This window comes from Herpailurus yagouaroundi, unplaced genomic scaffold, assembly GCF_014898765.1.
Source record: "Herpailurus yagouaroundi ecotype Mexico unplaced genomic scaffold, PumYag 29, whole genome shotgun sequence".
In the NCBI taxonomy this organism is placed as follows: Eukaryota; Metazoa; Chordata; class Mammalia; order Carnivora; family Felidae; genus Herpailurus; species Herpailurus yagouaroundi.
In genome coordinates, this window is record NW_024412377.1 from 24,100,681 (window position 1) to 24,127,912 (window position 27,232).

A 27,232-nucleotide genomic window follows, 5' to 3' on the forward strand; every position below is an offset into this window, starting at 1 on the left:
ACACTTGCTTTTGCCTCCTTTTGAGGATTTTGTGGAAATGTGACATTGCATTGTTGTTAAACAGATTCATCACTAGCACTGCTACAGCCTTAATAGGGTGGTGCTTTTCTACAAAATTTTGCACTGTTCCCCACATTTTACACATCTCCCTAATCTCATTTAAAGTGAGGGATTCCTCCTCCTTTTTCTCCTTCTCCTCTGCAGACGAGATGTAGATGTAGACTTCTAATAAAATACTGCAATTTTGGCTATTCACATACCTCATTAGTACTTCTCGATGATTTCCTTCTTAACTTCCACCGTAATCATCTCCTTCTTACCACCTTTCTGTTCAACCTTTGTCTGCATTGGGGCCATTGTATAAACTTGTGCGGATGCTGACTGTAGTACATTATTAATAAACTCTTGTCATATACTGTAATGTAACTGGCAATAAGGCAACAGAGGAAAGGGTCTATATCTGCAAGCAGCCTGATCTAGAATGAAGCAAAGCATTCCTAAGCTTACTTTTTTTTTTTTTTTTTTTTTTTTTTTTTTAATTCTAAGCTTACTCTTGAAAGCAAAGGACTGTCTGTAAGGTGCTTTGAAGTGACAAAAAATATACTAGTGCCAGTTGTGGGCACCTTCCAACATTCTGAAAAATCATTGATTTCTGCCAAACACCGCAGCCTGAGAGCAAGCGTCAAGCATGGGAGATGATCACCCACAATCCCTCAGTGAGAGAGAGAGAGAGAGAGAAAGAAGAACCATTGGTTCAGTTGTGATCATGTGACCTTTGGCATCATGTACTACTTGTATTGCAAGACATCGCTCATTTATCAAGTTAAAATTTATTAGAAATGTTTGTTCGTCTTACAGAACACTCGCAGAACAAGTTACTCACAATCCAAGGTTTTACTGTATCTTCCTATAAAATACTTATCAACTACAATTTGGAAAATTCTAGTGAAATTTTTGGCAAACATGAAATTGACCATATGATCGAGTCACCACTGGAGATAGTGGGAGAGGGAGAGAATCCCAAGCAGGCTCCGTGCTGGCAGCACAGAGCCTGACACAGGGCTTAATCTCATGAAATCATGACCTGAGCTGAAATCAGGAGGGAGATGCTTAACTGACTGAGCCACCCTGGCGCCCCTTGAGTACTTTGATTTTAAATATGGAGTTTCAAATTATAGTCTTGAATTCTATAATGATTTCAAGAAAACATCAGAAAACATAAAACAAATAATTGTATCATGCCCAAATAAAAATTGGGTTTTGTTCACATACTTGTAAATTTAGCAGACAGTACAAATGTAATATTTGGCAAATTCCATTCAGCCTATAACCTTATCCAAGAAAATGGTATTTCCTTCTAAATGTATTACATACCTTGTACATAATACTACTAAAATGGATATTATTCGCCTGCCTGTGTTATTGAAGATTTAACAATTGGGGGTCATTTTCAGTTTCGTCAAAACATGTGAATACACTTAATGAGACTTTTGACTTTATAGAAATTGAAGAAGATAGTCTGCTCAGACATGTGCTTATAAGATGGCTATCACTGTTGCCAGAAATATTTTTTAAAGTTAAAATGCTGACCTGACTAAACATCATATTTTCAAAATGTTGAACAATAAGAATGCCCTTCTCTAATCCATTCTTTTTCATTAAGCTATAAGTGATAGACAACATTTCATTAGTTTCAGGTGAACAGCATGATTCAATATTTGTATACACGGCAAAATGATCACCCTGACAGTATCATTACTATCCATCACCACACACAGATACATTTTTTTTCTTGTGATGAGAATTTTTAAAATTTACTTCCAGCAACATTCAAATCTGCAATACAACTGCCCTTCTCTAACTTGGAAATACATTGTGAATGAGAATTATTAAGAGGATTACAGGAAAAAATATGTTTAGTTCCCCGCAAATATTGGTATTATTTAAAAAGATCATAAAGAGTCTAGAAAATGATGAACTGACTGCACATTAGCTTTTCAAAGTTATGTATAGGTTATGACAAAACTATATGGCAAAAAAGATTCAATTTTTGGAAATAAGATTGCTTCCAAACCCCCAAAAAGTCACCATAAAACACTGTAGCCAACTTAAAGAAAGACTTTTTTCTCAATTTCTTTACTAAAAATGTAACTTATCTGAAATCCACCTTCAATTTCACAAGTGCAAATTACCTCTGTGCTTTAAAACCATTCTACTCCTAGATACACATCGAAAAAAAAAAATAGGTCTTCAAACAAAAAGATATACACAAATTTATATAGCAGCACTATTCTCAATAGACAAAAAGTGGACATAATCCATATATCTATCAACAGGTAAATAGGTAAACACAATTTGGTGCATACATACAAAGGAACGCTATTCAGTCATAAAAAACGAATGAAATACCGATACCTACTACAATATAGATGAGCCCTGAAACATTGTTAAGTAAAAGGAATCAGGTCCATAGGTCACATATTACATAACTTCATTTACGTAATATATCCCTGAAGAGGTAAATATATAGGGACAAAAAGCAGATTGGTGATTGCAATGGCCTGGAGGAAGAAGAAATGGTGAAGGGCTGTTACTGGGACAGGGTTTCCTTTTGAGGTGTTGAAAATATTTTGGAACCAAACAGACAGTTTGGTTATACACCATTGTGAATATACACTTTATTTTTTTAAATCTTTTTAATGTTTATTTATTTTTGAGAGAGAGACAGAGACAGAGCGTGAGTCGGGGAGGGGCAGAGAGAGAGGAAGACACAGAATCTGAAGCAGGCTCCAGGCTCTGAACTGTCAGCACAGAGCCCCATGCAGGGCTTGAACTCGGAAACTGCATGATCATGACCCAAGCCAAAGTCAGACGTTTAACCAACTGAGCCACCCAGGCACCCCTAAATATACACTTTAAAATGGTTAGTTTTATGTTACAAGAATTATACCTCAATAAAAGTTGTTTGTTTTTTTAAATAACATCTTATTAAAAAATCTAAGTATTTCATGCTAAAAATCTTTTGTTGAGAGCATATTTAGCCTGATGTCATCACATTTGACTGACATGTAATATGGGCTTAACAAAAGCAGAGTTGCAAGTCAAAGTGAATGTAATGTTTGATGGTATTCAGTTTTACCATGACATCGAAAGAAAGAAAGAAAGGAAGAAAGAAAGAGGGAAGGAGGGAGGGAGGGAGGGATGGAGGGAGGAAGGAAGGAAGGAAGGAAGGAAGGAAGGAAGGAAGGAAAGAGGAAGAAAGAAATAAGAGAGAGAGGGAGGAAGAGAAGAAGGAAGGAAGATGTCTTAAAGGCTGTGGGAAGTTCATAAGTCTAATATTGAAAAAAGAAACAATAAAAAAATCCTACTGTATCATGTGAAGGAAAGAAACATGTCATTGTTACTTTTATTAAGTATATCTAATACCTATGTAATTAGCTTTATTGTTTTAACATTCTCCTTTTAAAAATACTTAAATTCATGTATTTTAAGAATATACAATAATAGTCTAGAAAACATAAATATTAAATAATTTTTAAGGAAGGTTAAGTAAATTTCCATATCAGAAGACAGAAACATAAAATATTGTGACATTTTCACATATATTATTTTAATTAATAATATTAATTACTACTAGTTGACACTGTTAGCTAGTCCTATATAAATAATAGCATTGATATAAAAGTAAAGACAGAATAATCTATTTTCAAATAAACAATTATTCCCATATATTTATGTTAAAATAACACATATATATCTATTATAATATTGTAGATTATTATATATTATATTTACTATATATTACATTATATTATATTAATTATATTATATTGGTGCTGTATGTCTCTTTCCTGGTGGGCCTCGTTGGCCTTTTTAGAAGGGTTGGCCTTCTAAAAAGTTGGCTATCCTATTCAAAGGGTTACATGGAAATAATGAAAAAATATCCTTAGTTTAGGGGAAATTCACAGGAGTATTTAGAGTAAAGAAGCATTATGTGTACAGCTTGCTTTCAAATGGTTGAGAGACGTATGATAATAGGTGGATGCAGATATGGATATAGATATAAGTTTATGTGTAGGCGTAGGTGTAGCTATGGATATGGTTATAAATGTAGGTATAAACCCATCCCATTGAACATTCTATTGTATGTAAATTATGCCTCAATTAAAAAAATGAAGTAAAAAAATCACCCTGAAGTCACTTCGTTTGACATTATATACTAACAAAAGTAATTCAACTCTATGTCCTTTGTCTTCTTGTATAAGCAAACATACATCCGAAGCTCTTTGAAAATTAATCATTAGAAATAAACGATCTTACAATGTCCCTCAAAAACATTTGGTTATAAAAACTACACCATTAGCTACTCTCGGCCCAAACAGAGTCATGTCATACTCGGATTTAGCATCCCTAAAGAGCCTGGCACAGTGCTGCTGTGAAGGCATGCGGCCAACAAGCAGCTCCTGAACTGTGTGTAGAGAAGAGTTCAAGGGGCAAAGGGATTTGTGGGAGACAACCAGAGCTGGTCGGCTTCCCCACTGTGTGCCATTAGGCAAGTCAATGAACATTTCTGAGCCCCCATTTACTCTCCATAAACCAGCAGAAATCAGAACCTATGACCCCATCCAGCTTTAAATAGCTACTTCTTTAATTCCAGGAATAAGTAACACAAGTACGATTATTGGACTCAGTGAGAGATGTGCTGAAGTCAAAACATAAGTAAAAGGGCAACATTTTCTCTATGATTTACATTGCCATATTCTGACATACCAACAAAAGGACCGAGCGTGTGAAGGGAGAAACTACAGATGTTTGGATGTTCACATTGGCTTATTATCAAGATGCTGAGCCTGACTGCTTTGAAGTGAAAAGCAAACGGAAAATCTCTGGAGGATGCAGCTTCCCCTGAGATTTCTCAGATGTGCTCAGTTCTGGCAGGGCCACTCAGCCTTCCAGAGCGTCCTTTTACAACCAAAACAATTGCCCACATTTTGAAGTGAAACTCTGAATCATTTTTTGTTCTAATCTTTGAAACAGCTCCACACATTTTAGTTTAAAAGCCTTTTAATAAAACTTGTCATGTCCTTAATTTTTGCTGAAAATGTTATAAAGACAGCTAACGCTGCAGATATGTATAGATACATAATTTTCTTAGAGAAAATATGTACTTATTTCAAAACATTTTTGTGATTCTTACCTTCACTTATATATTCAGGAAGAATATATAACTTTAAAAAGATGTAATTGGACAATTAAGGTGTATTTCCACTTAGTTCTCATTTTCATTAGAACATAATTCAACCAACATTCAAATCTATTTTTGGTACTTAGTCAACTTTGTAAAACTGATTTGATTGATTCATAATGTAATTCCACTTGAATTTGTTCATAGGAATGGGAAAAGATAAATGTAAAACTACTTCGAGGGATGCCTGGGTGGCTCAGTTGGTTAAGTGTCCGACTCTTGATTTTCCCTCAGGTCGTGATCTCAAGGTTTATGGGTTGGAGCCCAGTGGGCTCTGTGCTGACAGTGTGGAGCCTGCTTGGGATCCTCTCTCTCTCCCTCTCTCTGCCCCACCCCTGCTCGTGAGTGTACCCTCTCTGTCTCTCTCTCCCTCTCTCTCTCAAAATAAATAAACTTTATAAAAGAACTACTTTGATATTTGCACTACTTTATTAACAAATTGATGTTTGTTTTCATTAAAATATGGCTCATGATTCAACAGGAATCAAGGGGCTGTTAACTTTATAGGTCCATATTTTATCAGTCGTGTCCCATAGAAGAATAACTAATTCTATAAGACATTAATAGGCATTCAGAAAATAAAATCATTTTGTGGTCAAACTTAGCTAGTACAGAATCCTAGATTCCCTTCCTAGAAATTCACGATACCTGTCTTCATTGTAAAGCTCTAAAAGTCCTGGGGTGCCCGGGTGGCTCAGTTGGTTAAGCATCCTACTCTTGATTTAGGCTCAGGTCATGACGTTGCAGATTTCTGAGATAGAGTCCTTAGTCGAGACTGACAGTCCAGACGCTACTTGGGATTCTCTCTCTCCTTCTCTCTCTACCCCTTCCCTGCTTGCAATCTCTCTCTTTCTCTCACTTTCTCAAATTTAATAAGTAAACATTTAAAAAAACAAAGCTTTAAGAAGTCCTTACGTGAAATAAACCAACAAGAAAAATGACCGAAGTCAGTTTTTTTTTTTTAACGTTTATTTATTTTTGAGAGACAAAGCACGAGTGTGGGAGAGGTAGAGAGAGAGGGAGACACAGAATCTGAAACAGCCTCCAGGCTCTGAGTTGTCAGCACAGAGCCCGGTCGCAGGGCTCCAACCCACAAACTGTGAGATCATGACCTGAGCTAAAGTTGGACACTCAACCGACTGAGCCACCCAGGTGCCCCAACCTGAGTCAGCTTTTTAAGTTCATCTGACTTTGTTCTGCCCGCCGGTCTCACCTCACTTATTGCTTGGGAATTCCTGTGTTCCAAACCCAGCTTTGGTCTTGTCTATCTTGAACATCTTAAGTGGTCCTGAGTTGCCCAGATTTTTTTCATCGACCTTCATAGTCTATGGACTCCAAACTCTATTTAATGTTTCTCTTTAAAAAAGTATAAAAATCATTTAATTACTAGAATAAGTCATCACTGATGTCCTCCAGCCTTTAAAATGACTCTTAGTCTATTCCTTACTCAATCCTTCTCTGCTGAAAAATTACAGGGCTTCTTAAAATTTCATTAAGTCCTATTATGAAATCATCGCCAGTTGAGGGGATAGGAGATTCTTAAAATCTGAGAACTCACTTGGAGCACAGAGGCATTCCAGCATTGACATCAGGTTCAGTCTGACTGATGCTGAAGAGCATCAAGCATCAAGCATCAAGCATCAAGCATCAAGCATCAAGAGACACCTTAACTTGAATTTAACTTCCCTTTCGCCATTTGTTTTCATGTAAAACTTAAGTACATTCACAGAAGTATTTCAAGCAGGAGAAAGTCCAATGATATCTCATCTGCATTTCTCTGCCTGCCTATGAGCAAGAAGTACTTTTGTTGGCTTTAATCACTTAACACATCATTTTTGTTCCTTTTTTGTTTTCATTTCTTGGTGTAGTGTGGATTTTGAGTGATGAGGGAAGTATTAAAAAAGATATGAACTCCAGGATTTTAAGGTTAGAGTGAAATAGTAAAAATGCTTAGGAAAAAAAATAGTTCCTGTGCCTGTCTCTCAGGAACCAGATACATGTTTTCTCATTTAACACTCAACAGTCCTATGAGTAGGTATTATGATCTCCATGTTGAAGATGAGAATTTAATCTCAGGGGTATTTTCTTTCTTCAAAAAAGAAAATGAACAATTATGCTCTCTAAATTTCCCCAAAATATCTATAGGCTACATGATAGTTTGGTGAAATATAATATTTAGATATTAAGTAACAGATACTAATAAAATAATTAGTTATTTGGAGATAGCCCATTTGGTTATTTTTCTTGTGTAATTCTTGGGGCTTTAGATATTACATTTACATTATATTTCATATCTGAAATAGCAATTGTCTATATCATCTTGATCATGATTTCTAAAACATTTACTTATTCCTGATTCAGGACTGATCAGTAATTTTGATAATGACTACTTCGATTTTCACAGACGAAAATCTGATAATTTCTTCTAACTGTCCTATTCATTTAAGTAGAGTACTATCACTCAAAAAGGAAGCAAAATAATCCCAGACATTCATGCTCTGTGCACAATGATGAATGATCCAGCGCTAAGCAGTGCTGGGTATGAGATGAGTTATTTTCAGACGGCTACTAGTCACACAACTGACTTGATCGATACCATTCAGTATGATACAATATAATTCCAGCTGGAAACACACAAACAAATAAATGGTTGTTGAAATCAAAGCCTGCCAAATTCTTGCCAACCAGTTAATTGTATTTAAATGCTCAACGCTTAAACACTCACACAGATTTACAGGCTTACAGAATTAAATGTAAGCTCTCTAGTTCTAAATTCATTGATCAAGGAAGGCACTGAGGAAAGTAAATTACCTCTAACCCCATCAATAAAGTCAAGTTCCAGACACCCTATGCTATATGTCAAAATGATATCAAAATTAATAGTAATGATAGCAATTTAACAAATGTTTTACTGTGGTCGTTAAAGGATTGTTTCAATAACGCTCAAACTTCTTTTAATGGATCACAATCGGTGCATTGCTTTGCTAAAATTTTAGCAATTCACTCTTTCATTTATCAAAATAAGTAATTTAAAACTAATTGTGGACTGCATTTTGAGCAAAGGAAGTAAACAAAAATTTTCCACTTGTATGAAAGGTTTTTATTTGAAAAAGACCAAAGAATGGGATGCATTGACTGACTTTCTATATAGACTATAGATCTGATATGCCTCTTTTCTGAAAAACAAAGAATGCAAATAAATGGAAGTTGGCTTTACAAAGGAAGTGAATACGTGTTCCAGTAGCTCATAAATTTCTTATTCTTCACATTTTATTCCAGATTGAAACTTAGACTTATGTAATATATCAATAAGAGCCGTTAATTAATGAGAAGTAATTACCTGATAGATGATGATAGATGCTTTACATACATTTTAAAAAAAAAACAACTTTAAATAGCATAAAAGAATGTCTGTGAGGGAGCTCTTGCTAACCCCTTTTACATATTATGGAAATTAGCTTTTAAATGCTTAGTAAATTGCCCACAACAATACTATCGAAGAATGACTAGTCCAAGGATAATCCGATATAACCACTGAGTGGAACCACTGCACTCTACTGCCTTTCTGATTCTCCTAATTATAAAGCATAAATGATCTGCACAACTGGCAGTACTTCTTCGCATGCTGCTGTGTAGTGTAGACTCTGTGTTCTAAAGAAACAGTGTGAGTACAGCTGTATGAGAGGCAAGATGCTTTAGAAATACCCAGCCACCTGGAAAGCCATAACAAATATGACTTGGTAATCAGCTCTTTCCCAGAGCTGTGATGTCTCACATGTCAAAAGTGGTAAGCACTTCCCAGAGCTCTGACAAAATTACACCCAAATGAAATTTTTTCCTCACCAGGGAAACTCCAGAACAATGGGTCACATGGGTACAGCATTTACAAACCAGAGTCCTGAATGCAGGAGGAATTTTTTTTTCCCCTATCTAAGAAACTATCGATAAACAAACCCATAGACTTGCCTAAGGGGAATGATGTAAATGCAATCTTTGCAGCTAATGCTATGGTCACAATAGTAATTACAGGAAAAAAATCGAGCTGATATTTTGACCCAAGAAATCAGACACTAGACTAGCCTAAATCTTGGTATGGAAACCTTGGTGCAGGTTTATGTGTCATTGCAGAAATCACTTTCCGTAGCTCCCTTTCCAGTACCCACCTCACTCCCCCACCCCCCACTGTGTTGAGTACAGACTTCTCCAGGGAGTGGAGAAATCACTTCTAAGCTCCCCCTCCCCCTGGTATGTCACTTCTCTGCATGGCTCTTGGACACACACCAAAGTATTGCAGATGCCAGCTGTGCCCAAGGCTGCAGGATGCTGATCAGCAATTCTTTCCTCCACTAAAGAATAAACCTGAATTGAGCAGAGACTCAAGGAGGGAAAGAGGAAAATGTCCCTACTCTGTCAGGGTTTTAGCTGTGGTCATAGGCTTCAATAGCAAAAACATGGGAAAATCAAGCCAGCTAAATTATAGTGGAATATATGTAGTTTTCACCCTGAGCTTAATTTCATCATCTGGCTCAGCAAGTGATACACATCTGACAATGTGGGTATCTGGCACTACATGGCACATGAACTATGGTTAAATTAACTGTATACGATCATGTAATTCCTTTCTTTATGTTCTAATACATTGAAGTCCAGCTTCCTCAGCATGTAATTCCAAATCCTTTCTAACCTAAAATATTTTCATCATACTAACACTGTGTTTTTTCCAGTTTGTCTGCATTGAAGATTCTTCTGCCAAACTATCCTCTGCCCCTTAAACCACATAGATCAGTTTTTATTTCCTCTTTAAAACTTTTCTTACACATCACCACCTGCTCCACATCCTCTCCATTTATTTCTTATTGAAGTATAAGTGACATACAACATTATATTAGTTTCAGATGTTCAACATAATGATTAAACATTTGTCACATGGTGAAATGATCACCACAATAAGTCTAGTTACCATCTGTCACCATACAAATTACAAAAAAATATTTTTCTTGTGATGGGAACTTTTAAGATTTACTTGCTTGACTCTTTCAAGTTTGCTATACAATATTATGGACTATAATCACCAGGCTGTACATTACATCCCATGACTTATTTATTTCATAACTGGAGGTTTGTACCTCTTGATCCTTTCCATCAATTTTGCCTAGCCGCCAACCCTACTCCTTTCTGGCAAACATCAATGTGTTCTCTATATCTATCGGTTTTATTACATTTGCTCATTTGCTTCAGATTTAAAATTCAACACATAAGTGAAATCATACATTATTTGTCATTCTCTCTCTGACTTATTTCAGTTATATCATACTACCTTCAAGCTTTATCGATGTTATCACAAATGTCAAAATTTCATTCCTTTTTATGGCTGAATAGTATTCCATTACACACACACACACACACACACACACACACACACACACACACACACTACATTTTCTTTTTCCACTCGTCCATTGATGAACACTTAGGTTGTTTCTATATCTTGGCTATTGTAAATAATGCTGCAATGAACACTGGGGTACATATATCTTCTGGCAGTAGTGTTTGCATTTTCTTTGAGTAAATACCCAATAGTGTAATGCTGAATCTTACGGTAGTTCTACTTTTAATTTTTTGAGCAACCTCCATACTGTTTTCCACACAGGCTGCACCAGTTTACATTTCCACCAAAGGTGCACAAGGATTCCCTTTTCTCCACATCGTCTCCAACACTTGTTATGAATTTACATAAAGGTGGCAAGAATACACAATGGGGTAAAGAATAGTCCCTCTAATAAACGGTGCTGGGAAAACTGGATAGCTACATTCAAAAGAATGAAAACTGGACAACAACCTTACACCATACACAAAAATTAACTCAAAATGGATGAAAGACTTGAATGTAAGGTCAATAACAAATAACTCCTAGAAGAAAACATAGGTGATAAGCTCCCATACATCAGTCTTGACAATGATTTTTTTAAATCTGACTCTAAAGGCAATGGCAACAAATCAAAAATAAACAAATAAGGATATATCAAACTAAAAAGCTTCTTCACGGTAAAGAAAAGCATCAAGAAAATAAAACGGCAAGCTACTGAATGGGAAAATATATTTGTAAATCATATATATGATGAGGGATTAATATCTAAAATATGAAAAGAACTCCTATAACACAACAATAAAAACAATAACAACAACAAATTCTGATTAAAAAATGGACAGAGACTCTGAAAAGACATGTTTCCAAAGAAGACATCCAGATGGCCAAGAGACACATGAAAAGATGCTCAACATCACTAATCATCAGGGAAATGCAAACCAAAACCACAATGAGATTCACCTCACACCTGTCACAATGGCCATTATCACTCCGTCTTCATTTCAAAATTAGTGCTTCTCTTAGCCTTTTTTTATGGTCCCAGCCGCACTGCGCCCCTGTCTTTAACACAGCATCTGATTCTATTACTCTTGGTTCCATTTGTTCTAGGACAGTACCAGGGCCTTATTCACTCCTGTAACCCACTGTTTGCCAAGGGAAATAATGAGTAAATATGCCTTTTAAGATTTTATATCTATTAAATTACATAATACATGAAACATAACAGGGGCCTAATATTTTTGTAATGAATGAATGAATCATTGATATTTACTAACCATGTACTTTGCAAGTTGAAGTAACATCTTTTTTTAAATTCCATAATTATTAGAATACAAACTGAAAACTTGTTTAATTTTTTTTAATGTTTATTTATTTTTGAGAGAGAGAGAGAGAGCGAGCATGAGTGGGGGAGGGGCAGAGAGAGGGGGAGACACAGAATCCGAAGCAGTCTCCAGGCTCTGAGCTGTCAGCACAGAGCCCAATGGGGGCTCAAACTTATGAACCGCAAAATCATAATCTGAGCCAAAGTCGGAGGCTTAACTGACTGAGCCACCCGGGCACCCCAGAATACAAACTGAAAATTAATACATATATTTGGTTTGTTGTTAGTCCTTTTATTTGGACCTATTGGTCCTACTCAAGTGAGAAGACCTCCCCAGTTCCTAAGAAATGAGAAAATAGCCTTCAACATAAGTGCACCTTTCCTCTTCCTGGGATTCTAGAGGCATATGATTTGAGATGGAATGAAACTTCTCTTCTTTGCTAAAATGACACATTCCACAGAAATAAGTATTCAAATGTGAATAAAGAAAGATAGATATTGACTATAATTAAAATTACTAGGCAAGAAATAATGAATAAATTTCAAGGGCGAATAACTTTTTAAAAATGTCTTCTCAGGGTGCTTGAGTGGCTCAGTCAGTTAAGTGACCAACTCATGGTTTGAGCTCAGGTCATAATCTCTCAGTGGTAAGATCAAGCCCCAAGTTGGGCTCTGTGCTGGGCATGGAGCCTGATTAAGATTCTCTCTCTCCCTCCTTCTCTGCCCCCACCGCACTTGCACTCTCTGTCTCTCTGTCAAAAAAAATAAATGTCTTTTCAAAATTTTTGCAAGATGTGTATATGAAATCATAGGTAACTAAGCCCCTCTATATCACTATACGAAATTTGGTTTAGTGATGTGATCAAGATATCTAGATTTCTTTGTCATTTAAAGGGGTGTAGGGAAAGCTGGAGGTGATAAATAAATCACAGTTGACAAAATATTGATAATTTTTTTCTAACTGATGGGAGGTCTATTGTATAATTTTCTGTGGATATGGAGTAGTTTTATAAGAAAATATAAACTCAGGGGGCTCCTGGGTGGCTCAGTCAGTTAAGCATCTGACTTCAACTCAGGTCATGATCTCACAGCTCGTGGGCTGAGCCCCACCTCAGGCTCTGTGCTGATGGCTCAGAATCTGGAGCCTGCTTTGGATTCTGTCTCCCTCTCTGTCTGCCCCTCCCCCGCTCATGCTCTGTCTCTGTCTCTCTCAAATATAAATAAACATTTAAAAAATTTAAAAAAAAAGAAAATATAAACTCAATATATATTTTCTCTACAGGTGAATGTCTTTCTCATCTTTACTAAAAATTTTGCATTCCTATTTACTATCATTCTTAAAGTTTGTTTTATTTTAAAGATTCATATTGTACCTCTAGAAATTATTAAGTTGTGTTCAACTATGTTATTTGAAATAATATTAGAGTACTAGTATATTATAAATAATAACAAATATACCTAGCAAAATGCCTAGAACTTTGTAGTTGATAAAATTGATATATATTATTTTTATTATGACTTCAACAATAATTTTAAAGGATTTTTAGAGAAGATATGAATAAGACATCACTATAATAAAACACAGTTTTTTCAAGTTTCCAAAAGTAATGGGAGTCATGGCATAAAACCTTACACTTATTTACCCCTACTGTATCAAAGATTGCATCCTGATTCCCATAGCTTGTGACAAAAATTAACTGTAGAAGCTACCAAATAGTTAAGATAGTTGTATTTAATATGCAAATAGCTAAAAATTCTGTTTTATTATAATGATGTTTGGATTCACCTAAAGGTTAGATCTCTTTATCACTATTTCTCAATTATTTAGGAAATAAGGAGGAAACATTTGTCATGATTTACACAAACTACAGAAATTTGGCAGAATATGAAAAGCACAGAATAATTCAAGGAATTTATTAAAATTTATTCATAACACTAAGTTGGTTACATTAGGAAATGGATAATTTAACTCTTGTATAAATTATGCAATTGAGTATAAAATTGCAATGTTTCTAAACTAGAAACATAACTAAGACATAAAACTGATCACTCTCATTGTTTCCTCTGCATTAAAAAAGATGCTTAGGCTAAGATAGATTTATAATAATTCATTTCACCTATATGATTTCAGAATAAGTTCTTCAACTGTGAGATACCTGAATGAATTAGGAACAAAATAAACATAGTTAATATTAACTTTCAAAAAAGCAGGGGTGTTAAAGACCCTCAGCAACAACTGGTCACTGGTGAAGAATGGTTCCGGTGACTAGAATTACAAAACTTATTTCTTGGAAATGAAGTGGATTCATCATACAGACCTTGCCTTAGCATTCTGGGAATGTCACATTTCCAGGATCTTCTGCTGCCCTCTCAGGCTTTTGCTCTCTTAGAGGTCATTTCACCTCTTCTCTTTCATCTCTTGTGGCCAAAAATGAACTGCATGTTAGAGAGTAACTTCCCCCTAGAGGCTACCCATCTCATTGCCTGTCCATTTTCTGCTTGTTCATGAATGGAAATTTGAGGGTTACTTTTGGGTTGAAAACAAACATGGGTCTTTCAGCCCAGAATTGTGATTTCTTCACTAACATAATTACCTCAGAATATATTAGCCATTTGGTTTATTTGCTTGCAGTTGATTTCATGTGCCAATAATCATACTCCAACTTTTTGTCTGAACTTAGTGATTACATTAATTTTATCTTATTTACTGGCTTCCTTGCTTGGCCTTAACATCTCACTCTTGGGGCAAAGAGGTAGCTGAAGGTTTTTTCTGTCTTGTGAAGCCCCAAATTTGTAGATCTTTCCATATCTTTCTATCTCTGCCCACACACTCAAAAATTCTTGCCTGTGACAGATCATCTGTTTATATAATACTTTGTTAAAAACAGTCAGAAGCAGATATAATATACCAAAGTTATTTTTTTATAGAGCTACTTCCCTCAAAGCTATAGGCACTCCCTCTGTGGAACATTTTCCTCCCACATTACTATATATGACAATTTTAACAAACGTTTGGCCAAGGACCCACAAGGTCCTAACCTGTAGCATCAGATTCTCTATACCTGACCACTAATCCAAAGCCACTTATTTTAAGGATCTCTTATGTTGCACTTATTCCTAGCATCAAATACTGTGTGAGGCAGGGTTCAGTAGATAAACCATAAACTACTGCGTTTCAAAACACAAAGAAGAATACAAGAGAATAGGCTGTTACAAAAGCCTAAAATAAAGAAGTATGCTCTAATGTGAGCCTCTTTTTTTCTTTTCTTTTCTTTTCTTTTTTTTTTTTCTAGCCTGAGCCTCTTAAAAAGACTTCACGTATAGAGAAACAGCTCAGCAGGGTAGCTACTTCCTCTGGGACCAGCACTGCCATAGCAACCTGACCAAGATGAAGCTAACGACTGGCCAACTGAAGCCATGATTCAGGGAATATGGAGTCAAATCAAGAAGCCAATGCAGATATATATATAGATATAGATAGATATATAGACATAGACATAGACATAGGAATATAGATATATAGATATAGATAATACATATGTAGCACATCTTCTTTATCCATTCATCCACTGATATGGATCCAATCACTATAGAAAACAGAATGGAGGTTCCTAAAAAAACTTAAAAACAGACCTACCATATGATCCAGCAATTCCACTTCTGGATATATACCCACCCCCAAACAATAAAAATAGGATTTCAAAGAGATATAGGCACTCTTGCATTTATTACAGCATTATTCACAATAGCCAAGGTATGGAAGCATGATTATGATCTTTAAAATATATTACCCTGAATTATTCAGATGAGCCCAATCTAATCATATGAACCTTTAAAAGCAGAGAAAATTCTCTGGCTAGAGTCAGAAGAGATGCTGCAGAAGGGAGGTCAAAAAGATTCAAAGCATACTCAACCTACTCATGTAGCTGTGAAGGTGGAGGAATGAGGCCACCTACCAGGAACCAAAGGAGCCTCTAGAAGCTGCAAAGGACCTTAGGCCATCACCCATCAAGGAAATAAACACCTCATCCTATAATGACCATATGGACATGAATTCTGTGAACAACTTGTATAAACTTGGAAGCATCACCCCCAGAGCTTCCAGAAAGAAAAGCAATGCTGCTGACACTTTGATATTGGCCTTGGGAGACTCTAGAGAACAAGCCACATCATTCTGTGCCTAAACTTATTTAAAAACAACAACAACAACAACAACAACAACAACAGCAACACTTAATTGAAGTCCAATGACATGTAGGAAGCTGTACATATTTAATGTTTAAGACTCAATGATTTAGGAATCAGTATGTACCACCCAACCATTACCACCACCATGTACCTGAAATTCTGACCACCAAATAACGAAATGATAAATTATTAATTTTAAGCTGCTAAATGCATGATAATTTGTTAGGTCAGCAATAGATAACTAACATAACAACATGCCATCAACACGTTACACACACACACACACACACACACACACACACACACTCCAAAAAAAAAAAGGTGAAGGAAAGAATTCAAAGAACAGATAAGTCAATTCTGCCCAGAGTTCTCAAAGAAAATTCCTTTGGGAGGTAGAAGAGTGTCCATGTGAAGTTTAAGTAAGTACAGAGGGGTAGAGAAAGGAGGAAATTTGACAGGTGAGAAAAATGGCCTGGGTAAGTTAGATGTGATTCAAGAGACTGTGAATTGGATCCATTTTTATGGAGAAAGGAATGTAGAGAAGATGTTGAAGGACAAAGTTGGGAGGAAGAACTGAGACCTGAGTGTGAAAAGGCTAAAATAAGAGCCCAATAAGTTTCAGGGGAAAAAAATATTTATATAACAAAAATCACAACTGAGAAATGTGAAATATCTGAATCTATTTCTATAAATAAAATACTACCCAAATTTTATTAAGGTGTTTCTGCCTAGAGGTTGGTCCATCCAGTTTGCCCTGTGGTCTCTGCAGTTTCCTTACAACTATAGAGATCTTCATTCCAGACAACAAGCCTCTTAACTTTTCCAGACACAGATTTGCTGCTGATGTCTGCCTATCTATGTCTTACAGTTGCTTGGTCTTATTTATGACCATGTCTGTACAATGACATAAAAGAACCAAAAAGAATCAAGGGAGAAAATTCACTATGCTGTGCATGCCTGCCAGATTTCAGGAGAGGAAAACCATGCTCATTTTCACTTGCATATTGACATTTTTAACATGTGAACATTATCTTTCCCATAACAAATTGCTTATGTATTACACAATAAGTTTCCATCATTCAAAGTTATTTCATTCGGTTATCTGTTAGGCAGTTGCTAGGTTTTATGTAAGCATATCTGATTAATATTTATTCTTTTAAAATCCCCAGATTCCCCCACCCCACTTTCATCAGCAAATAGTATTTAGTTTCCCAATAAAGTATGTCAATAGGACTAGAACACCCCCTCGAAGTACATTCATTTTTGCTTGCCAGTGTACAAAGCTGGTTCTGGATAAGCATCCATAAACTGAGAAATACAATCCCCAAAATAAACAAACACATGCAAATCCTTTTAGCAGGTTAGTGGATGCCTGTGGAGCCGCCATTCTCAGATGATGCATCCAGCTCATTTCATGCCTCCAACTGGAACAGCATTAAACAAAAATGCTAGGGAATTAGGTCTCAATTTTGGTACATGCTAGCAACGAATTCTATGTATTTCCTTCTTTCCTCTGTTGAATGGCAGCATTTCATGCTAACATAAGACATCAGATTTACCATTCAAAGTTAGATCTTCAAACACTGTATCTCAAACAATTGGCTTTCTCAATAACTTCAGATACATTCAAATTGGTAGAATGTGAATATGCACCCTTAGATTTTAAAGTCAACGTTTGGTAATTTTAATTATTTTAATTATCATTTTAATGTGATCTGAATAACCCAAATACCTCATATTTGGATTATGTTTACAGTTTATTTTTGCTAAATCAAAACTTTTCTTAGAAGGCAATTTTCTACTATCACATTAGGTTTTAATACATCAAAGGTACAGAAAATAAATCTAACAGAAGAGCCAACAATGATATTCATCCAAAATTTCAAAATTGTACATATTTTAGTTTTGGTAAATGTATAAAGATATCACCAGATATTTCTTTTCTTCTCTAGAAAACAGTTCTAGTTTTGAGATGGAATGGAAGGAACCCTCAAAGTTTTCATTACAAAATATCAATTTCCCTTGCCTCTTTTAAGCTCTGAGATAAAAAAATTTGGACTGAATTTTCTAATCAATCTCTCTGTTCCCACTTGGAAACTTCCCTATCTTACCTAAAACCCTTAGCAATGTTCTAAACACAGAAAATTAAAAAATAAATAAACAAGCAAACAGAAGTTTTAATTTTATGTGGCTTATGCTTCATAGAGAATTGGTTAGCTATCTAGTAGCTGCAAGAAAGTTTAGTTTTCCCAATCCAAGAAGAATGTGCCGATATTTGAAGTTATCCTGTGCAGATGACATAAATCACAGCATAAACACATATAGCTAGTCATTATCTGACAGTCTTCTCAGCTGCTTTCTTTTCAATAATTTTGTGAGAATTTCTAAATACTGACCTATGTATAAAACGTGCTTAAAGATGAAACCTTTATTTTTTCCTTCTAATATCTGGAAGTCAGTCAGCTAGGATTTTCAAAGCAAATTAATATATCACTGGAGGGACAAACCAATACAAAATCAATACATTGGGGCACCTGTGTGACTCAGTCAGTTAAGTCTCTGCCTTTGGCTCAGGTCATGATCTCACAATTTGTGAGTTTGAGCCCACATCAGGCTCTCTGTTGTCAGCCCAAGTCCCACTTCAGATCCTCTCTCACCTCCCCATCTCTGCTCCTCCTACACTTGCACTCTCTCTCTCTCTCTCAAAAATAAATAAACATTTTTTAAAAATCCATATATTAAGAAGCAAACCTGGGGTTCCTGGGTGACTCAGTCAGTTAAGCATCAGACTTCCTCTCGGGTCATGATCTCACCATTTGTGAGTTCAAGGCCTGCATCAGGCTCTGTGCTGACAGTGCTGAGCCTGGAACCTGCTTCAGATTCTGTCTCCCTCTCTCTCTGCCCCATCCCCAGCTCCCACACTTGCTAGTGTGCTTTCTCTCTCTCAAAAATAAATAAACATTAAAAAAATATTTTTAAAAGAAGCAAACTTAAGAAATAGAAATCTAAACCATATTGTCATGTAGTAGGATTACCAGGGAAGATGGTGGAGTAGGAGAACCCTAAGCTCACCTCATCCCACAGATACAACTAGGTAACACACACATTAGGGCAAATAACCCAAAAAACGACCTGAAGACTGGCAGAACAGACTCTCCACAGCTAAATGTAGAGAAGAGGCCACATCAAAGAGGGTGAGAAGGACAGAGACACTGTTAGAGCTAAACATACCCAAATCAGAAATGAAAGAGGATAAATAATAACCGATACCACAGAAATATGAAGGATGATAAAATAATACTCTAAAAAATTATATACTAGCAAATTGGACAACCTAGAAAAAAATAGATAAATTACTAGAAACACTATGTCTCAAAACTGAATCAGGAAGAAACAGAAAATTTGAACAGACCAATTACCTGCAATGAAATTGAATCAGTAATCAAAAATCTCCCAATGAATAAAAGTCCAGGACCAGATGGATTCCCAGGTGAATTTACAAAACATTTAAAGAAGAGTTAATACCTATTCTCAAACTATTCTAAAGAATAGAAGAAAGAAAATTCCCAAACTCATTCTATGAGGCCTGTATTACTCTGATACCAAAACCACAAAAAAAAAAAAAAAAAAAAAAAAAAAATAGAGAGAACTACAGGCCAATATCTCTGATGAACATAATGCAAAAATCCTCAACAAAACATTAGCAAACTGAATGCAACAATACACTAAAAAAATCATTTACCACAATCAAGTGATATTTATTTCTGTGATGTGAGAGTGGTTCAACATTTGCAAATCAATCAACTTGATACATCACATGAAGGAAAAGGATAAAAACCATATGATCACTTTAATAGACACAGGAAAAGCACTATTTGCAGATGACATGATACTATATATAGGAAACCTGAAAGGCTCTACCAAAAAAAAAAACTACTAGAACAGATAAATGAATTCATTAAGGTTGCAGGATACAAAATCAATATACAGCAATCCTTTGCATTTGTATACAGTAATAATGAAATAGCAGAAAAAGAAATTAGAAACAATCTCATTTACAATTGCACCAAAAACAATAAAATATCTAGGAATACACTTAACCAAGGAAGTGAAAGACCAATACTCTGACAACTATAAAATATTGATGAAAGAAATTGAGGATGACACAAACGGAAAGATATTCCATGCTTATGGACTGGAAGACTAAATATTGCTACAAGTTTGTAATATCTAAAGCAATCTGCAGATTTAATGCAATACCTATCAAAATACCAATAGCATTTTCCACAGAACTGGTAAAAATAATCCTAAAATTTGTATGGAACCACAAGAGACTTCAAGTAGCCAAAGAAATCTTGAAAACGAAGAACAAAACTGGAAGTATCACAATCCCAGATTTCAAGATATACTACAAAGATGTAGCAATCAGAACAGAATAGTACTGGAACAAAAGTAAATGCACAGATCAACAGAACAGAATAGAAAGCCCAGAAATAAACTACCATTATATGGTCAATTAATATTTGACAAAGGAGGCAAGAATATACAATGGGGGAAAAGACAGTCTCTTCAACAAATGATGTTGGGAAAACTGGACAGCAATATGCAAAAGAATGAAACTGGACTGCTTTCTCACACCACACTCAAAAATAAACTCAAAATGGATTATGGACTTACATATGAGACCTGAAACCACAAAAATCCTAGAAAAGTGCATGGCAGTAATTTCTCTGACATAAGCCACAGCAACATAGATATGTCTCCTGAAGCAAAGGGAACAAAATCAAAATAAACTATTAGAACTACAAAAAAATAAAAGCTTTCACATAGCAAAGGAAATAATCAAGAAAACTAAAAGACAACCTACTGAATGGGAAAAGATACTTGCAAATGACATATCTGATAAATGGTTAGTATCCAAAATATATAAAGAACTTATACAATTTAACACCAGCCCCCCACAAATAACCCAATTAAAAAATGATCAGTAGGCATGAACAGTCATATCTCCAAGGAAGACATATAAATGGCCAACAGACACATGAAAAGATACTCAACATTACTAATCATCAGGGAAATGCAAATAAAAACTACAATGAGGTATCACCTCATACCTGTCAAAGAGGCTAAAATCAAAAACACAAGAAACAAGTGCTGGTGAGAACGTGGGGAAAAAAAAGGAACACTCATGCACTGCAGGTGGGAATTCAAACTGGTGCAGCCACGTGGAAAACAATATGGAAGTTCCTCAAAAACTTAAAAATAGAATAACCATGTAACCCAGTAATTAATCCACTACTGGGTACTTACTTAAAGCATACAAAAACACTAATTCAAACAGATATACACATTCCTATGTTTACTGCAGCATTATTTACAAAAGCCAAATTGTGAAAGCAGCCCAAGGGTCCATCAATAGATGAATGGAAACAGATGTGGTATATATAGATGTGGAATATTACTCAGCCATAAAAATTAAACCCTGTCATTTGCAATAATATGAATGGATCTAGAGGGCATAATGCTAAGTGAAATAAGTCAGAGAAAGACAAACACCATATGATTTCATTCATATGTAGAATTTAAGAAATAAAACAAAGGAACAAAGAGGAACAAAGAGGGGGGGGGCAAACCAAGAAACAGACTCTTAACTATAGAGAATAAACTGATGGTTACTAAAATGGAGGTGGGTGGGGGAATGGGTTAAATAGGTGATGGGGATTAAGGAGTGCACTTGTGATGAGCACCAAGTGCTGTATGTAGGGGCTGAATCACTATATCATACATCTGAAACTAATGTTACACTGTATGTTAACAAACTAGAATTTAAATAAAAACTTAAAAGAGTATACTTTTCATGATGAGCACTGAGTAATGTATAGAATTGTTAAATCACTATATTGTACACAGGAAACTCTTATTATAACACTATATGTTAACTATACTGGAATTAAAATTTAAAAAGAGAGAGAGAGAGAGAGAGAGAGAGAGAGAAGATAGAGATATAGATAGGTAAAGTTGCCATGTAACCAAAAGCTTGAGGGCTTTCTCAAAAATGAGTGCTTCTTCTGTTAGACCCAATATCATCAAACCCAGTATAACTTCAGAAAGTATTAGCACAGTTGAAATTATAGATGATCTCTGGCTGAAAAATATTCACTTATAATTATGCAATGAAAACCTGATGATCAAGCCCATCTATGGAATTTTTTTCTTCATTACAATTTATTCAAAATATGTCTTCATTCAAATAATTAAAAAATAAAACTTTTTCAAGAACTTACCTAAAACTTTATTTATTTTGTCACAATAGATATTATTCAAGGCTTGAAGATGGCAACTTCATAAATAAGAATCTAAATAAGTGTGCTCTAAATAAGAATCTTAAGATTTTGGGTGATTTTCTGGAAAGTTTTTGTGCTCTTTGTTCACCTGTAATAACTTTATGCTAAATAGGTTATCAAAGTTAATTACCTTGACATGTCTTCTGTTGTGAGTTGGAAAGAGGATAAAATAGATACGCTTTGGAGAACTTCAAATACTTGGAGGTACAATTTAAAAGAAATGGGGTCGATATGAATTAAGAAAGTAGATCTGTTTAGAAACTGAAAACACTCAGGTGTATTGACTTACAGAAAAATCTAGGTATGAGATCTATTTAATCACACAAGTCCCAGACCATTAATTACTGTTATATGTAATTATTACAAAGAAGAGATTCTCACTTTTCCTAATACTTTGGAAATTTGCCAATAACTCTCTGTTTCTCCTGTAATGAGAAGCTTTAACATGTATTTATTATCAACTCTCAAAGGAAACTAACACTAAAAATGGTTCTAATCTAAAGAAAGATTACACATGCGATTTCTTGATATAAGTATGGTTTTCTTAAGTTTAAAATCAGAGCCCATTGGAAGTCTTTCAGACACTGGTGAGAGATTTTCCGAGAAAACATGAGGAACAGGGGGCTCATTCTGTTATCTGAGCCTTCATCATCCACAGAAGGTTGTGAGTGGACAGATCAGATGCACCAGTTAATAAAGATATTACAGAAGAGATTTTCAACTTGAGATTTTCAGATGGCTATGTGAATCCTGCTGTTCTGAGGTCTGAGAGATGGGTCATATGTTTTTGCTTAAGTTCACCAGCTCAGTGGTATTTGAGCAGAATAGACCACCTGTCAGGTGGGAGATACATCCCAGTGGGAGATCTGCACCGGCACCAAAATGTAATCATGAAATTCATCCTTCGTTTGTCCTCTTTCTATCTTTTATCAGCAGTGGGAACGTTGGAAGATGGTAGAAATAAAACATATAAGCATTTTTCTTCTTGAGCAGGCCTTTTAGAGTTTGGGAGCCCTAGTTTCTTCTCACAGTAGTGACTGTGAACTGTCAGGAACTAGCTTTCAAGCACAGCAGGAACTGTAATGAACAGTGGGAATAATATCTCCATACGCAACTATGAATACTGAAAATAAAAGAAAGATAATAGCAAGTGAAGAATATTACTGAAAACATGGTTTAAAGTGGAACCTTTGAATGTCTTCCTCTTTGGGGAGGTGGTAACAAATTGTCACAGCACAGGCATAAGCAAGCATTGTTCTTATTGTGTTCTTATGAATTTGTGATAAGGTGCCAGGGTCTGAATGTATGAAAAAGCAAAGATGATAAATAGAAAGATTAATGTCCTGAGGAAAATGAAGTAGTAGGTGTTTAGATGCACATGAAAGCTTTTCAATAAATTTCTTGTATCTGAAGCTTGTGATCTTTTATTTGATAAACAAAAAGCAAGACACTGAATAATTTGATTAGACTTTGCAATATATTTACGTTATTAACAATAACCTATCAGAATGCAAAGGCTATTCCAGAACTTGAGACAAGAACAAAGGTGTCAAGCTAGTATATATGAGATGGTAGAAGCTAAAATTTCGCCCCAAAAGCAGATGTCTGAAAGAACAGTATAGAGACTCTACAATGTTTTTGATTTAAAAATGCACTTCTTTGGCCTTCTCAAATGAAACTTCTTATGCTCTCTTATCCTTTCCTTCTCGAATTACTTCAAGAATCAAGGGTCTACTTAGTGACCTCTCTGCACCTCAATGGCTTTGTATTCTTCTTTGAAATGCCTATTTCTTGGAGGATAAAACATTTGACCCTACCACCTGTGTTACCTGTGATTTCAGGAAGCAAACCCTGAGAAGTGGAGGCGTATATAAGTGATTGATTAAGGGTGGGTTCCCAGGAAGAATTGTAAAGGGTAAAGTGGGAGTAGAATGGTGAAGGACAGGAAGCCAGGCTAGGGCAACACTTTAGAAAAAGGTCCATGTTCAGAATAGCCAGACTTCTCAAAAGTAATACTTAGTGCTAAAAGACAATAGAATAATGATTTCTGAGAGAAAATGATTTTCAACCAAAGGTTCATTAATGAATCAATCATCGACTTTAGGGACCACTTCCATTTCTACCAATAGGTAACATGAAAACAATTTAAAACAAACAAAAAATCCTGCGGTAAGCATATCGGCTAACATTGGAACTGCTTCAGTAGAGGTTTCTGTCTGTAATGGTCTCTGGTGTGGAAAAAATATATATATAACCACCAACTTAACTCATATATATGTGCATATTCATATATACACATATATATGTGAAACGTATATATATGTGTGTATATATATATACATACACATACATTTTCTGAGAAGCAGCATGTTGAAGACTAAGATCAGAAATAGCCCATATCTAGTTAGAAAGCATCCCTGCAGACAAAGAGGAAGAGGTACAGTCACAATAGCCACAACAGCTGCCTGAATCTAAAGTTGAAAGTGAATCGCCATGGAAGCCAATAAGCCTAAGAGGGCAATAGTATAAAACTGGAAGACACCGTTGCTAAGGAGATATACCCTAGATGAAGAGGAGGGTATATCTGATGCGGAGAGTGAGAAGGGCCAAGAACGGACTGGTAAAACAGTAGATATAAGTGATCTGGCCAAGTTCCTGGACAGTTGGAAGACCTAATGGAGGTATATCGAATTCCAAAGAAAAGTTAAACTGAAAAGGGGAACACAATAACTGTAAAACGAAGGGATGTTGTTGATTTCAGAGATCAAACAGCCACCCCAAGACTTCTAACAAGTCAAGAGATATAGATCTAGACAAGGAAACTCAAAGAAGAGAAAAGGAGATGAAGGGGCTCCCTCTATCCACCTTCTTCTGCCTACAAGTGGGAACAAAAAGACCAGACGGCCGATATGAAACATCAACTTCTAAAAAGAAAGTACAATTTAAAGACCACAATGAACTTTCTACAGAGGAGCACTGGAAGTTGTTTGAGCAAGAGGTGGCTCAGTGGGAAGCTCAGAAACAACAGCAGCAGGTGTAGAACCTGGGAATGACATCTCCACTGCCTTATGAATCTTTTGGCTACAAAGCTCCTCATCACCCCTTTGCTGGCTACCCATCAGGTTATCCATGCAGACCTATGTGGATCCCAGCAACCCTAATGCTGGAAGGGTCCTCCTCCCCACCCCTAGTATGGACCCTGTGTGTTCTCCTGCTCCTTACGATCATTCTCAGCCCTTGGTGGAACATTGTATAGAAGCCCTCACTGCCCCTCCACCTGTGCCAGTGTGCCACACGTGGCAGCCCATGGGAAGTTTCTGGTTCACAGTGTGTGATGCAAAGTGATGGTGGTTCCCCAAGATTCCGGCATCACCGTCTTGCCAGTGCCAGCCCCAGGCCCAGTGCAGGCACAGAATTATGGTGTTTGAGATTCAAACCAACAGTCTGTCAGTGTCCAGCAATAGTACTCTCCTACGGTCTCAAGCAACCATATATTACCAAGGACAGACTTGTCCAACTGTCTATGGCATGACATCACCCTATTCATAGATAAATCCACTGGTCTTACAGAGTTATGCCCAGCCAACTCTTCAGTGCATCCAGGGACAACAAATTTTCACAGCTCACCCACAAAGGGTAGTGGGATAGCCACCCACAGCAAGACTACAATAGTTTCAACAAGGCAGGCTCGGCCTTTACAGCCACCTGAAATGGTAATGACAAATTATCTCCTGGATCTGCCAACTCCCTTTCCTCCCAAACAAACTGTAAGGCCTCCCAACTGGAAGACATCCCAAGATCCAGAAGGGAAGATTTATACTACCATGTGATCACAAGGCAAACTCAGTGGGATCCTCCTACTTGGGAAAGCCCAAGAGATGATGCCAGGCTTGAGCATGAAGCTGAGATGGACCTAGGAACCTCAACATATGATGAAAATCCCATGAAGACCTCAGAAAAGCCTAAGACAGCAGAAGCAGACTCCTCCAGTGAGCTGGCTAAGAAAAGCCAAGAAGTATTCAGAAAAGAGATGCCCCAGTTCATGGTCCAGTACTTGAACCCTTACTGGAAACCTGAATGCAAAGTGGGAAGAATTACCACAACTGAAGACTTCAAACACCTAGCTCACAAGCTGACCCACAGCATTATGAATAAAGTGCTAAGTACCATAAGAACCCTAGGGACTTGGAGTACAATGAGAACGTGAAACGTAAAACCAAGGAGTACTTAAGAAGTACGTCGTAAGACTGGGGCTGTTTACAAACCCAAAGAAGACACTGAATTAGTGACTTGTGGGACCAGGGTGGGAGGACAGGCGAGCAGCTAGGAGAGTCTCTGGAGAAGAAACCCTGCAGGCCTGCTGTCCCACCCCTCTGGTCAGGGCTGTGCTACTGTGACACATTGCCCTGGGAAACTGAGACCTGCAGATTTCAATTGAAAGCCACAAAAATGAGCCATCTCCAGTCATGAGCTGTTGGGGTGTTGGAGGCCATCGCAGGCAAGGCCTTAGGGAATGACCCTGCTAAGATCCTGGCCAGGCCCAGCCCCACTCCCAAACCTGGGTCTCCTCCTTGGAGGTGCTGTCAGCACACAGACCATGTGCATCCCCACTCACAACTCCTCACCCAGATGATCTGTATTATATTTTAATGTGCGTATGAATATATTGAAAATAATTGGTTTATTTTTTCCTGGTTCTGTTTGTTTTTCATTTTGCTTTTAGCCTCTATGTGCTAGATCACAGGACAACTTTGTAATGAAGGTTT

The 27,232-nt window shown here is 36.4% G+C and overlaps 1 long non-coding RNA gene and 1 pseudogene across 1 annotated transcript; one reads left to right on the forward strand and one right to left on the reverse strand.

Annotated features, from left to right (window-relative positions):
- Window positions 1-1,523: 1,523 nt before the first annotated feature.
- On the reverse strand, window positions 1,524-26,046 carry LOC121040919 (uncharacterized). The gene is made up of 3 exons (XR_005795495.1): window positions 25,942-26,046; window positions 14,337-14,343; window positions 1,524-1,534 (listed from the first exon to the last, which is right to left on the reverse strand). It is a non-coding gene; the product is annotated as an uncharacterized LOC121040919 (long non-coding RNA).
- A 136-nt stretch (window positions 26,047-26,182) lies between these two features.
- On the forward strand, window positions 26,183-26,793 carry LOC121041652 (histone-lysine N-methyltransferase SETD2-like; annotated as a pseudogene).
- Window positions 26,794-27,232: the final 439 nt, after the last annotated feature.